We start from the raw sequence: 13,976 nt of genomic DNA on the forward strand, positions 1-13,976 counted from the left end.
GGGGGTCGGGAGAGGGGAGGGAGAAACAGGAAGAGAGGCGTAGGGCAAACTCTCCAAATCCCAGATCTTCTGCTTCCTTTCACCTGTCAAGGCCTAATGGCCTCTTCCCGGTGGACTGGGACCTGGGTATTCACTCAAGTTCTAATCCTAGAGAGGACGCTTCTTAGGTTTGTCAAGAGAAGGAGAAGCTACCTGGGGAGGAGAAAGGTGGCATGAGGGAGAGGGGGGCCGTGGGCAGCAACGGGATGCGCCTTGTGTACGCAGGCAGTTACTCAAGTTGTGCTCGGGATGCCCTGCAGGGCCTGGCCTTTCCCCACAAGCCGCAGACCCGAGGGAGGCCCGGTGAGGCATGGCCACCCTCAGCAGGAGTGTTTGGATTGGAGGAGGGATTGTCTTGATTTCCAGCCTCAGCCCAACACTTGAGGACTCGGCCACTCCAGGTGTGGCAAACAATGAAATGTGTTTTTTTCTTTTCTTCTCCTTTCTCTTTCCTTTCTTGCCAGGGTGAGTGAATTCTGCGCTTGCCATCGTGTTTTAATTAATGTTTGATGGGGAAAAAAAAAAAAGGGAAGGGAGTTAAAATGAAAAGGTGCTATATAAAAGCAAAGTAATTTCTGGAAGGCCATGAGCTCCTGCTGGCAAGTACGTCTAGGGGTAGAAACAGTGTGCTTGCTGTTTCGAGAGCAAACCAGCAAAGCCGATCCAGGCTAGAGAAGGAAGGCTCTCTTGGCATAAGTCGGCGCTGGGTTTAGTCAGGGATTCACACAGACCTCTCTGGAAGTGGGCTGAGGAGGGAGGGCTGCATGAGCGACGGCCCATCCACAGTCTGAGGCCTTATTCTCTGGTCTTTGCTCCCATGGGGAGGAACATGAGGGGTAAGGAGGGAAGAGTCTGACTCACCCCTCTGTTTCCCCATCAGCCAGCACAGTGCTTGGCATGCCATAGGCGCTCAATGTGTGCTTGTGGATGACAGTGGAGCTTACCAAAGCAGTCCTGTTCTCTAAAACTTTTCACCGAAGAGGTGAAAACAAGATCCAGGGGGAAAACACGTAGGGATGTCCTTAATTTCTCTCTTTCTAACTGTAAAAATTAGATATGCCATTAAGATTTGTGAGAAAGGGGAGAAGAGAAGAGTTTCTTTAAGCAAGTAATCCATGTTTTATTGCTGCACTTTAGGGGCAAGAAACCGGTTTGGTGTGGAAAAGAGCAAACATGGGCCATGTGCCTGGCTGCCTCGGTCGGCGTCCTGGCTCTGCCGTTTGGGGCAAGTTATACACTTCCCTGTGCTTCCTCCTCCTTTATAAATTCGTGCTATTAACAGGACCTGTCTCATAGGATTTTTGTGACAATTATAACAATGCCTGGTACATAACAAGTGCTAGTGAAGTGTTATTATCAATCATTATGATTGCTTTCGGTCGGTCATTGTACTAGGAACTTTACATAGCTTGTTTTATCTTTCACATACAGCATCTCTTTAAAATAAACACTATTTTATAATTGAAGAAACCGAATCTAAGTGAAATTAAGTAATTTGGTCATGGTCAAGCCTCTGGTGATGTTTGGACATTGTATTTGAACCTAGATCTGTCTGACTCCAAAGCCTGTGCTTTTTCTAAGTTACGCTCAAGGTGACGCGTTTGGAACTTCCCCGGCTTGCCCTCCTGTCGGCATTCTCTCAACGGCCAAAGCTAAAGAAAACATGGCACTGAGGTGAGCTTCCACTGGACTCTGACAGAGGAGCAGTTGTATCTCCATCAGAGAAAATTCTCAGCACCAATAATCGTTCTAGCTGCTGTGGAATACTTAAGAGGAAATGAATTTAGGAAGTCTCCATTAGAGACCTCCTAAGATTTCAGGGATTCGACAAGAAAAATACGAAGGAGATGGAATAATTATTCTTCTACTCTAATTGGGGAGGTCAAATTCCCTTTATGTTATGAAGATTTAAGTTCCAGGGCTCTGGAATAGAGTTCTCAGCTACTGCATATTATTAAAACAACAGAGTTCCAAATATATCCAATCAATCCATCCCATCTCTTGGGAAACCTAAGTCTGAGCCATCCGGTATGGAAAGCCACGTGTCCTGTGAGTAAAACCACTTCCCGTGAGACTTAACCGTGGAGACTGGCAGGAAAGAGGGAGACCAAGGTGGGACCATTGCTAGAAGCACAGAATTGCATTATGGTTCTTTTGACGTCGTGACCTCATTCTGTTCTCCCAACCCGATAATTCTGAGATGAACCCCTCTGGATGTATTCAGAAACTACTCCTTCTGTGCATTGGATCTCTAGCCCAGAGGACCTTTTACGTTTAATATACTGGAGCCATCTGGGTCTTTGAATGTGTGGGCGTTTCCAAGTCCTGTTTCTTTGTCCAGCTGCTTTGCAATCTCACCTAAGCATCTATACAGCTACTGTGCCTTGCCCTACTTTGGGGGTTGAAACAGGTAGCTGGAGGAAGAGCGGTGTTTTTTTTCTTTTATTCCGATAGACTTTGAAAACCTTTCAAATGAAGTATTGCATACATACAGAATAGCACATAGATCATTAGTTTACAGCTCAATGAGCTTTCACAAAATGAACACACCTGTGTAAGTACCACCAGGTCAATGAACAGAACAATATCTGCACCTGAGAAATCCCCGGCAGGTTCCATCAATTCCCACCACTCCTCTTCTCTCCAAAGGTAACCACTCTTGACTTATAACACCATAGGCTCATTTTATTTGCATTTGGGCAACATATGAATAGAATTATACACTATAGATATTCTTTCAGGTCTGGCTACTTGACATTTTATTTGAAAGTTTTTCACGTATATGTGTATAACAGGAGTTCATTTCTTTTCATTGCTATATAGTATCCTGTTCTACAAATACATCGCAATATATTTGTTCATTCTACTGTCCATTTAATGGACATTTAGGTTGTTTACAGTTTGAGGCTATTATGAATAGCTTTCCTCTGCCTTATGAGTGAGGAAGGGAAACCCTTTGGTGACCGGTAAGTACAGGCACATTAAGGGATGTCCTTGGTATGTTTGAGGTCTCTGTCAAGAGTTTCTTAAAGAAAAGTTATCTCCCCATTGGTTTGTCAATTCTTGGAATGCCTTTGATAGAGACAAAGCTTTTCAAAGAAATATCTCTCAGAGAGGAGACCCCTGGGGTAAAAACAAGCGAAGGCATAAAGACTGTAAGAAGAAACCAGTGGGGCTGGGTGCTGGTACCTGAAAGGTACCAAACAGAGGTGGAGGCGGATCAGGGGAAAGCCTGGAGGCAGATGTGTAGTGAGGCTGATAGGGCTTGTGTGGGATCTTCCCTCAGAATCATGCATTTCACAGAGGAGATGAATTAGGGCTCTGCTTTGAAGGACTTTAGAGGAAAAGTTACACTCAACGGACAAGGAAGTGCTGCCATTTTTCTTAGAGTCTGAGAGTGATGAAGTGGGCAGGACAGAATGGCTGTCCGTCAACATTCATGCTCCTCCTTCCGTAGTGAAATGCTGCTGCTGGGCAGAAACAATCCCATCAAAGACTACTTCCAGCAGCCTCTTGCATCTGGGCCGGGCCAACAGAATATATGTAGAACTAGCATTTGTCACTCTTGAGCCACAGCAATTAAGAAGAAGGTGTAGTTTCTCCACCCTCATTTTTTCTTTCCATGGCTGTATACTAAGTTCCTAGGAGACAGCAAAGCCACAAGATGTCAGGCTCCTTAATTCTTGAGTTATCTCACTGAGAAAGTTGTGTGCCCACCAGACACACCTGCGTTGGACTGTTCCGTAAAGGAGAAACAGACTCCTGTTGTGTTAAGTCACTGACGTTTGGGTTTATTGGTTACAGCTGCTAGTGTTACCCTCACGAATATAGTTGGCTTCTGAAATAATTCACAGTATAGACAGAAAGGAAAAAAAGCACAATGTCCTTATATTACTGCCATTTGATTTGATAAAAGGTAAAAAATGAGAAGGGAGGCTAACTCAGAAGAACGTTCCTCAAGCTTTCTTAAGTCATTGGAGAATATTCACAGTTAGTATAAAAATAGGACAATAATAATGTCAACACATAATATCTGTGCCTAATAGATTTACACTCCCCCCAATTGCATTATAATTTCCTGGAATTGGCTCACGACACATTCTTATGCGGGATTCAACATTTAGCAACAAATAAGACTCTTTTCTCTCTTGGCACTTCTTACTCCTCCCTCCCACCAACCCCCATCCACATCCCTGCTGCCTTCTCCCTCCCACAAAGCTCATTTTTGGCAAAACCATTTTCATAAACCACACATTTTAATGAATTAAGTGTAGCCCCGCAATCACACTTGCATTCTCGCACAGTCCCCTGACTTACACATGCCTCCAGCTACGGGAATTCTCCCTTACACCTCCAGAAAAGAAAAACAACGCATTAAAAATTCTATCTATAAGTAGAAAAGTTATGCACAGAATGTGAGGGCTCTTCCACTTTTCTTTTTCTTTTTGGAAAATACAAGAAGGAAGATGACTTTCAGACACTGCATGTCCTCTGAGAAACTAAAAAATTCACTGCTGTTCTTCTTTTGGCAGTAGCAAAACTGGCTATGATCATAACTCCGCCAATTTCTCCCTTTATCCTTTTCAATGGGAGCTTCGTGGAATGGCTTCTGCCTTGCCAAAGAAGACAGTTGAGGTGTTTGACAGCAGGGAAGTTTAAAAGAATTTCAAAGACGAAAAGGACCTCATAAGTCATACTTTCCAGTCTTCTTATTTTAATACCGAAGTTCATATAGGTGGTTTAACTTGTCCAAAGTCATACCACTAGCTGACGGCTTTTGGACAACTTAGCTGTATCTGACCTTTACAGTTCATGTCACGTGGAGTTCCAAGCACATGATCCTCCTGGATCATCACATCAGCCAGGTGACAGTGATACACTTCTGTTAGACAGGCGAGGGGATAGATGAGTGCTAAGAAGAATGCCAGGTCTTAGGATCTAGCCCCTTAACACTAAATCCACGTCCTCAGATCCAATAAACTTTCCTCATTCTTTTGCGGGGGGGCCGACTACGCATTAGATGCTTGGCTAGACAAAGATGTGACCTCTGCCCCCGAAGTGCACACAGTTCCCGGAGGGCAGATAAATAAACAGATGATGCCAATCGGGTCTGATGAACGCTCCGCTCTTCTGCTCCTGGCATGCAATCACTTCCACGGTAATGCTGGCTTTTCCTGGGAAAAACACAGTAGCAGCCCGTCGCTGAATCATCCAGCGAGGAGGCACCAACAGCTTTGCCTCCCAACTCGGAAACATCTTACTCAACCTCTTCCCACCCACCATCACCACCTGCAGGTTTGGAACCGAGAAAGGCTTTGGAAACTAAAGATCATGTGCTAATAGGATGTTACAGCGAAGCTACCTCACCACCAACCACCAGAGGTAGTTTGTGTAACTGTGTGATTCCCGAGCCCCGTGATCCGTTTCATGACTTCAGCTCCTGGCACTTTGCTAGGTTTGAAAGTGTTGCTTATCCAGAGAGCTCAGAGATTGCTTTTGGCAAAGGGCCCAAAGCAGGCGGATCCAACCCTTCTCGCTGTCTCTCTCTTGTTGCCAAAATAGAAGACTCTTGGATTTATGGGAAACTCGTGTGAATTCTCCTTCCAATGAATAACCTGAGACTGCGGTTAAAATTAAGTAGGAGACGAAGGCTGGGAATCAGGAGGGATTCTGATCAGGCTGGGATCTGGCTCTGAATTTGCTTCTTATTAAAATTATCTCTAAGGTTTCTAACAATTCTGGCCCGGTATACACTCAAAATGTTACTTCATTTCGGAGAACACTTACTGAGTACATATTACAGGCTGGTCATTACGGTAGGCATTGGGGTAAAAAGATGAAAGTCCCACCCCCCTAACAAGTAGCAGACAGATTCCCTAGAGAGTTAAGCAGTCAGCTGGAACTCAGCCAGAGGCGTGGGCTCCCAGAGGTGTGTGCATGGGAAGCTGTGGGGCACAGAAGCAAGGCACTGTGTACCTTCTGATCCACCGAAGAAGACCAGAGCATGCCACCACAAAATACGTCACTTTGGCATTTTGTTTTGAACTGAAAGCACTTGGGAAGCAGCAGATGCAGGAAGGGCTCTCCTACCTCCCCCTTTGTGCTTGAAAGCAGGACACAAATTTTCCATGAGAAGGGTACCCTCCCTGTACCAGAAAGAGGAGAATATTCCTACAGCCAAGATGGGGAGTTGACCCTGAGATGAAGCTGTAAAACAAACTTACTAAAATAGCCTTTATCTTCCATTAGTTTCCCCCATATGTTTCCTAAGTCACTTTCCCATAATTTACTGCTCCAAGCCCAAACCCCTTTCTCCTTTGTCTTGTCACATCTCTACAATTTATCGTTCTTTGTGGAAATGGTATGTAAGCTCTCAGGCCTGTCTACTTCTTTGGATCTTCTTTTCTATGAAGGCTTCTGTGTCATGTAACCATATTAACATCAAATAAAATGTGTTGCTTTTCTCCTCTTAATCTTTTTGTCGGTTTAATTCTCAGACCCAGTCACAGAACTTAAGAGGGTAGAAGAAAAGTCTTTCTTCCTCTATACCACCTTTTTTCTCTTCCCTGAGAGGCTGGCCTACATGGACCACAGCAACAAGGCTCTCATTGGCTTCCATCAATGGGGGAGCTCTCCAGGAGATCAGACGGAGAGGAAGGGAGTTCAGGGGTGTTTATTTCCCTCCCTGGGAGGATAGCTGAATACAAAGTCACTGCTCTTCCTCCACTGACCTACTCTCTACCTCATCTTCCCCCCGGTGACAGCTCTGCTGCTGCTAGCCCCAGATTTCTACACCAGTTCCTGTGGTTCCACTGACTCCACCCACAAGTTCATAATTAGTCCCTTGTAAATAAACTCTCCTTTAGTCTAGACCGATCAGAGGGTGCCATCTGTTTCCTGCTGGGACACTGGCTGATACAGACATGAAGCCCACTTTTGAGATGTGTGTACATCAGAGGTAGTCAGGGGAATAGAGAGATGACAAGGAGGAAGGGGCAGGACAGGAGAACAGTAAAGTGTCCCAGAGGTAAACAAAGCTAAGGCTTGAAAGATATCTTGCAGGTAAGGAACTTCCAACTAAGGCAATGATGAGAAGGGAGAGATCATTTCAGAGAGCAAGTGTGGGTGTTCAGAGACATGAGAGTGTCCTGTGGAAAGTATAATGTTCGAGATTACCACAGGGAGGAACTGGTAAGGAGAGGAGATGGTAAATGATGAGGCTGGAGCGGGGAGGGATGGGCGAGATCATGCAGGACTCTGTACGTTCAGTTAATGAGTTTGGAATCTATCCTGGAGACAATGGGAAATCACTGAAAGATTTTTAAGCAAAAGATAACATGATCAGGTTCGTATCTCAGAAGATTACTCTGGTGAGCAGTGTGGAAGAAAGCAGGACTGGAAGCAGGAAGATTGGTTGGCAGGTTCATTCAACGACTAAGGCAAGAATTAATGACAATTTGGAATTTGTCCTTGGTGGTGAGGCAGGAAGGGGCATATATGAGAACTGTTGAGGAATAGAGAGAATCTGGTGAGGAATTGTGTATGGTGGTGAGTCTAGAATCATGCCCAGGGTTTTGGGTTTGGCGAGTTGGTAGATGATGGAATCATTTGTCAATAAAGGAAATCCTCAAGGGGGTCCAAATTCAATTCACTCTTCATTTTTTTTCAATGCTCTAATGAATTCCCTCTGATTATTCGCTTTTATCAAACATTCAGCTTGAATATCGCTCTTCCATCAGTGGCCTCTGGTTTTATTACCCAGCTGATGGGGGTAATACCACTTCCTTCCTCATATTTAACAATTAATGAATGGATGCATGTACTATTCCAGGCACAGAATAAATATTCAGCAAAGGTAATTATCAAAACCAATGTGTAAACTCAATGGAAAATAGTCATAAAATTTATTTGCTCATTCAACAAATAACTTTTTGAGTGCCTGTGTTGTGCCTACTATTATTTATTCCTTGCGTGGACAGCGGTCAAGAAGCTTTGAGGGCTTAAACTATTAAAATAATTTATGTCTTCTTCTTTTTTTTCTTTGTATTCGTCTTCATCATCTTTCTTTCTCTTCTTCCCTTCCTCTAGCTTTCTTTTCCCAATATGTACATAGCTTCCATTTCCAGGAGGAAGAACATCCAGAAAGCCAGATTTTAAAGAGAGGATAAAAAACTTGGCTGAATTATTGACTCACAGCTTTATAATGCACCCAGGATAGTAAGGACATTTATAGATTTCATGAGCTGTTTAATATCTATTTGTGGAGCACCGCCATGTGCAATCATCTTGGACTCATTATGTTTCTTCGGCTGCCCAATGAGTCATAATGAGCCTCTGAAAATGTAAAATAATGGGTTAGAACTAGAGGGAATGAAGTACCAGCCAAAGTCACATATAAAATTATTGTTACACACAGTCTGTAAGAGTGATCAAGACGAGGAAGGGATAGAGGGCCTATTATTACACGCACACATGCGCGCACAAACTTTAAGGAGAGTTTGCAGTAAAGGAGGAGGTAGGTGAGGAGCCCTATGAACGAGATCCTTAAAAGTGATGGGCTGCGGATCTATTTTCCATTAAGATTCAAGCAAGAGGGGGTGGGGAGCTCAAATTATGGTGAAGAAATAGAAAAGCCAGTGGAGACCCTTTTGAGAAGATGGAGCCCTGTACTGAGAGGATAAAAGAGACTTTATACTCCAGCACTTAAAATGAAGAGGAAGGGATCATTTCTAAACAGGGCACAAGAAATAGCTTCATTTCTCCCCATTAACCTCTGTTCCCCTAAAGAAAGCCAGTTGAAGAAAAGCAGGACAAAAGAATTCTATTCAAACACAATGAAGAGTATCTTCTATAATGAGAGCCATATTTTGAAAAAGTATTAATGTAATTTTCTCTCTGGGTTTGCGAGTATAGGCCCTTCCTCCTAATTGGTTCCAGGGTCATCTGCCCAGAGGTCTGTGGGTGTTACATAGAGTATGCAGAGAGAAAGAAAGAGTTGATATTCAGCTTTTGATATTCAAAAAAAAAAAAACTTTTTTGAAGTAAGACAATAGTCTTGCAAAGAGACTTTTTTCTGAGACCCATTGGAATTCCTTTATCTCCTTCTTTGACCTGCTAAGCACCAAGCAGAAGCGCCCAGAATCTTGGTGTTCTCCTGCAGGTAGAGAAGTTACTCCCCTGGAGATACAACTTGCTGGCTGCTCCAGGAGAAGAGGAGATGCCACAGGCAAAGGCAGATCAGCCCTGCCCCTTCCTGTCCCAGGAGATGACGAGAGGATGAAGAGAGTTGGGGAAGGGATTGATTTAGGAATATCCAAAAGGAGTTGATGCAAACGTCAGGAGGCACTGAGACAGCACAGAGGAGCCCAGCATGGTTAGGAGGATAGGGTGGAGCTGGAGACAGGGTCTAATCTGCACTTCTAGGAGATTAGGTCAGACCCTATATGGTAGTGAGAGATGGAATATACAAACAGGAAATAGCTAGGCCATGTTTAAAAATAGAGCCCTGACCTACAATCTGTAACAATCTGCCCAGAAAGCCAACTCCTTATCTACAGTAATCAGCCTAGGCAGGCAGCCCACTCTAAGTCAGCTTTGCAGGAAGCCAGATTGCTATCCCTAGTGAGAATCCAGGAAGCTAAACAATAACTTCTGTAATAATCAGCCCCAAATGGCCAGGACTTGATTAATAACTGACATCTTTCCTAATCTTTGTCCCCTCTTCGATCTTAGGACCAATCAGAAAAAATCAAATGCACCCACACCCCAATCCATCACATAGGATGCCCTGCCTCTCGTTAGCCTGTCTACAGCTTCCCCAGGCCAACAGCCTCCAATCAGGGCACACCTTCCCTGCCTTCCCTTTTTCCCCACTCTAAAGTCTTCTCCCTCCTCTGCCTGCCTTTGGGTCTGCCAAAATGCAAGTGATGGTGGCTGACTCCCTTTGCTACAGCAAGCTCAAAATAAATAGGCTTTGCTTTTCTCATTAGGTTGGTCTTCGTTTACTTCCACAGTAGAGAAGCTTAGACTGAAGCCAGTGGGCCTAATCGGGGGGGCCCTATGGCAGAGTACTTTGGTCTGAATGTTTGTGTCTCCCTAAAATTCATATGTTGAACTCCCAATGCCCAAAGTGATGGGTCTTTGGGAGGTGCTTAGGTCATGATGGTGGAACCACCATAAATGGGATTAGTTCCTTATAAAAGAGACCCCGCAGAGACCCCTCACCCCTTCCACCTTGTGAAGACACAGCAAGAAGGAGGCAGTCTGCAACCCAGAAGAGGACCTTCCCCAGAACCCAACCATCCTGATGATGACCTTAGGCTTCTGGCCTCCAGAACCGTGAGAAATAAACTTCTGCTGTTTATACGCCACCTGGTCTGTGGTATTTTGTAAGAGTAGCCGGAACGGACTAACACGCAGGGTACAGACCACCTACCCTGGGAAACAGAGTGAGCAATCAGAGTTCTACGCGTTGCAAACGGGTAATGCTGAGAGGAGATCAAGTCACCCAGAGAGACCCACCAGGCCCGAGCCAAGTGAGGGGACCAGAGTAAGTGCCATCCTGCGCGTCAGCCTCAGTCATAAGAGCCAACACGGTAGATAGCAAGCAGGTGGCCAAAGGCCATTTTTCTAGAGACTCCAGGAGCCAGCAGACCCTGAAGGGCCCCTTTTCCCTCCACTGAGAAGACACACAAGTCACATCGCTTCCTTTATACACCCAGGCACAATCCTAGAGAGGGGCTGGGGAGAAGAGTGGAAGTGTGAAAAAGTGGGGAGAAAACGGGCATTTTTACCAAGACTCTGAGTACTAGCTAAGGGGTATTAAACAACGGAGTATTGAATGACTACATCACTGACTTTGTTGTTACTTCCCCAATTAGTTGGCTCACCCAGAAGAGCAGATCAGTTATGGGCAAAATATTGAAACTGTATTTTCTCTGCATGTTTAAATTGTAATATAAGCCAAATCTGCAAACCCAACAGAACCAAAACTAACATATTCTTCTATTACTGTGCTAAACAATTCTGGGATAAAGCATAATTTCCTGGTTTTGAGCTGAACAATGCTGGGACCAGGCAAAAATAATTAAACTACCAATAAACACTTGCTCCTGGAAAATTAGACTGTGGAACTACTAAAATAGCTAACTCATATTAAACCTGTATCCTGAAACTTTACTGAATTCATGGATTAGTTCTAGTAGGTTTTTCTGGTGGAGATTTAAGAGTCTTCTTTTTTTTAAAAAAAATAAATTTATTTATTTTGGGCTGCGTTGGGTCTTTTTTGCTGCACGCAGGCTTTCTCTAGCTACAGCGAGCAGGGGTTACTCTTCTTTATGGTGCACGGGCTTCTCATTGCAGTGCCTTCTCTTTGTTGCGGAGCACGGGCTGTAGGCGCACGGACTTCAGTAGTTGTGGCTCACGGGCTCTAAAGCACAGGCTCAGTAGTTGTGGCGCATGGGCTTAGCTGCTCCGTGGCATCTGGCATCTTCCCAGACCAGGGCTTGAACCCGTGTCCCCTGCATTGACAGGCAAATTCTTAACCACTGAGCCACCAGGGATGTCCCAAGGATTTTCTATATATAGTATCATGCCATCTGTAAATAGTGACAGTTTTACTTCCTCCCTTCCAATTTGTATGCAGTTTATTTCTTTTAGTTGTATGGTTGCTGTGGCTAGGACTTCCAATACTCTATGAAATAGAAATGGGGAGAGCGGGCATCCCCCTTTGTCTTGTTCCTGATTTTAAAGGAAAAGCTTTCAGCTTTTCACCATTGAGTATGATGTTAGCTGTGGTTTGTCATAAATGGCGTTTATTATGTTGAGGTATGTTCCCTCTACACCAACTTTGTTGAGAGTTTTCATTATGAATGGGTGTTGAATTTTGTCAGATGCTCTCTCTGCATCTACACGGAGACGATCATGCACAGGGAAAATAGCCAACATTTTATAATAACTTTAAATGGAGTATAATCTATAAAAAACACGTGAAACTAATATAATATTGTAAATGAACTATACTTTAAATACATAAATAAAATAGCTAACTTACCAAGACTAACAGTTTGCTCATCAAATCGCACTTTTAGACCCTCACATCTCTGTGCCTACCAATCCACAGCTATTGTGCGTTAAAATTCTGTCTCCTCCCAACTAGTTCCCTGCCTGGCAAAACCCACCTTAAAGCCACTCAGTCAGTGCAAGCCCTAAACCCTAAGTAACCTTCCCCCGACTTCTCCCTTCTGAGACGCTTCTAGATTCTGTCACGGTAAAATTCCCCCTTATTGCAGTAAGTTGAAAAATCCTAGCTTTTCTTAACCAGCAATTTTTTTTTCCGGCAGTCTTTTAGGGTAAGCCATAGCCAATATGTTTTGGTATTGTATGGTCTGGCTGTGGAATCCCAGGGCAAAACAGCCACATAACAAGCATGTGGAACCGGAAATGGATGAGCTCCTTCTGAGCAAAAGTGGCTACAACTCAGGAGGCCAAAGGCCAGAAGTCTACACACAGGAGATGCTTTAAACACAGACCCTCGTGGCAAACACAGGGGCAGTTTCTGTACGTGGCAGAGACTAATCACACCACTTTTTTTCTTTTTGCGGTACGCGGGCCTCTCACTGTTGTGGCCTCTCCCGCTGCGGAGCACAGGCTCCGGACGCGCAGGCTCAGCGGCCATGGCTCACGGGCCCAGCCGCTCCGCGGCATGTGGGATCTTCCCGGACCGGGGCACGGACCCGCGTCCCCTGCATCGGCAGGCGGACTCTCAACCACTCTGCCACCAGGGAAGCCCATGCCACTTTTATATTCCGTCATTCTCTGCACACAGAAAGAGCAAGAGTGAAATTTAAGAAGAAGGGTATAAAAAGGAACATAGCAAATACCTACATACATGTAAGCATAGGTACAATGGGTAATTGGGACCACACAAGTTAGAGGGCTCATTTTCCAACTTTCCCATTCCTTTTATTAAATTGACTCAGTATTTTTAAAAAAATAAAAGAAGAAGAGGAAGAACAACAGAAAAAGAAGGTGTGGCCCCGACCTTCCTAAGGCTCTTGTGGCCAAGAGAACTTCATGCTCTCCTTTCCAAGCCCACACAAAGAGAGGCTGAAAGGATGGGCCTGTGGACAATGGCACAAACTGGAAAAGCACACGTATCCAGTGCTCCGAAGCATCACAGTTTTCCTTTGCACGCGCACAAGGCCCAGTCCCTTCTTGTGGCTCCGGGGTCGGACTGAGGGGCCCCAGTTGTTGAAGGAGGGCTCAGAGTCAGGCTTCCTGTTTTCCAGAGAGGCGTTTATAGACTGTATCTTGACACTGAGAATTAATTCCTCGCTTACTTCAGTCTGCAAATCTCCTGTGTCACCCCCCTCAACCCCGAATGCTTTATTCCCTCTGCCGGGCTGTACGGTGAGAATTTGGAGTGAGCTTGCTTCTATATTTAGCTCCCAGATGAGTGGCTGCCGAGCCTTGGAAGCAGCCAGAACTCTCTCCAGGCTCCACCTCAGTTGAGCTGTCGTCTCCCCACCATCGGTTCCGATGACACCTCCCTGGTTTCTTGGGCTGCAGCTGACTTGTGTCAGGCCTCCAGAAACACTGGCCTGCACAGCAGCTGGTTCATCTCGCTTGCTCTCCACCCCACGCCCACCCACTTGGGAGCCCCAGAGCCACCAAACTTCCCGGTGTGACCAGGCAGAAAGCCACTCTATTCCTTGCGCTGGCAGACACAGTCCTGCTTCTGTTTTCCTCCTTATACCGACACTGTCTAGACCAGATAGTCACTTCCAGTCCCCAAACATCTGTTCTCCAAACATCTCTTTGCCTAAATGAGTGAGTCCTTCAACACTGTATATCTCCTTACATCATCACTGCAGTACCATCTTGTTACAGCAAAATTAGTTGAAAGAAGTAAGACTGTGTAACTTGGGGGGGGGGGG

The sequence above is a fragment of the Neophocaena asiaeorientalis genome, unplaced genomic scaffold (genome assembly GCF_003031525.2).
Source record: "Neophocaena asiaeorientalis asiaeorientalis breed wild unplaced genomic scaffold, Neophocaena_asiaeorientalis_V1.1 scaffold427, whole genome shotgun sequence".
In the NCBI taxonomy this organism is placed as follows: domain Eukaryota; kingdom Metazoa; phylum Chordata; class Mammalia; order Artiodactyla; family Phocoenidae; genus Neophocaena; species Neophocaena asiaeorientalis.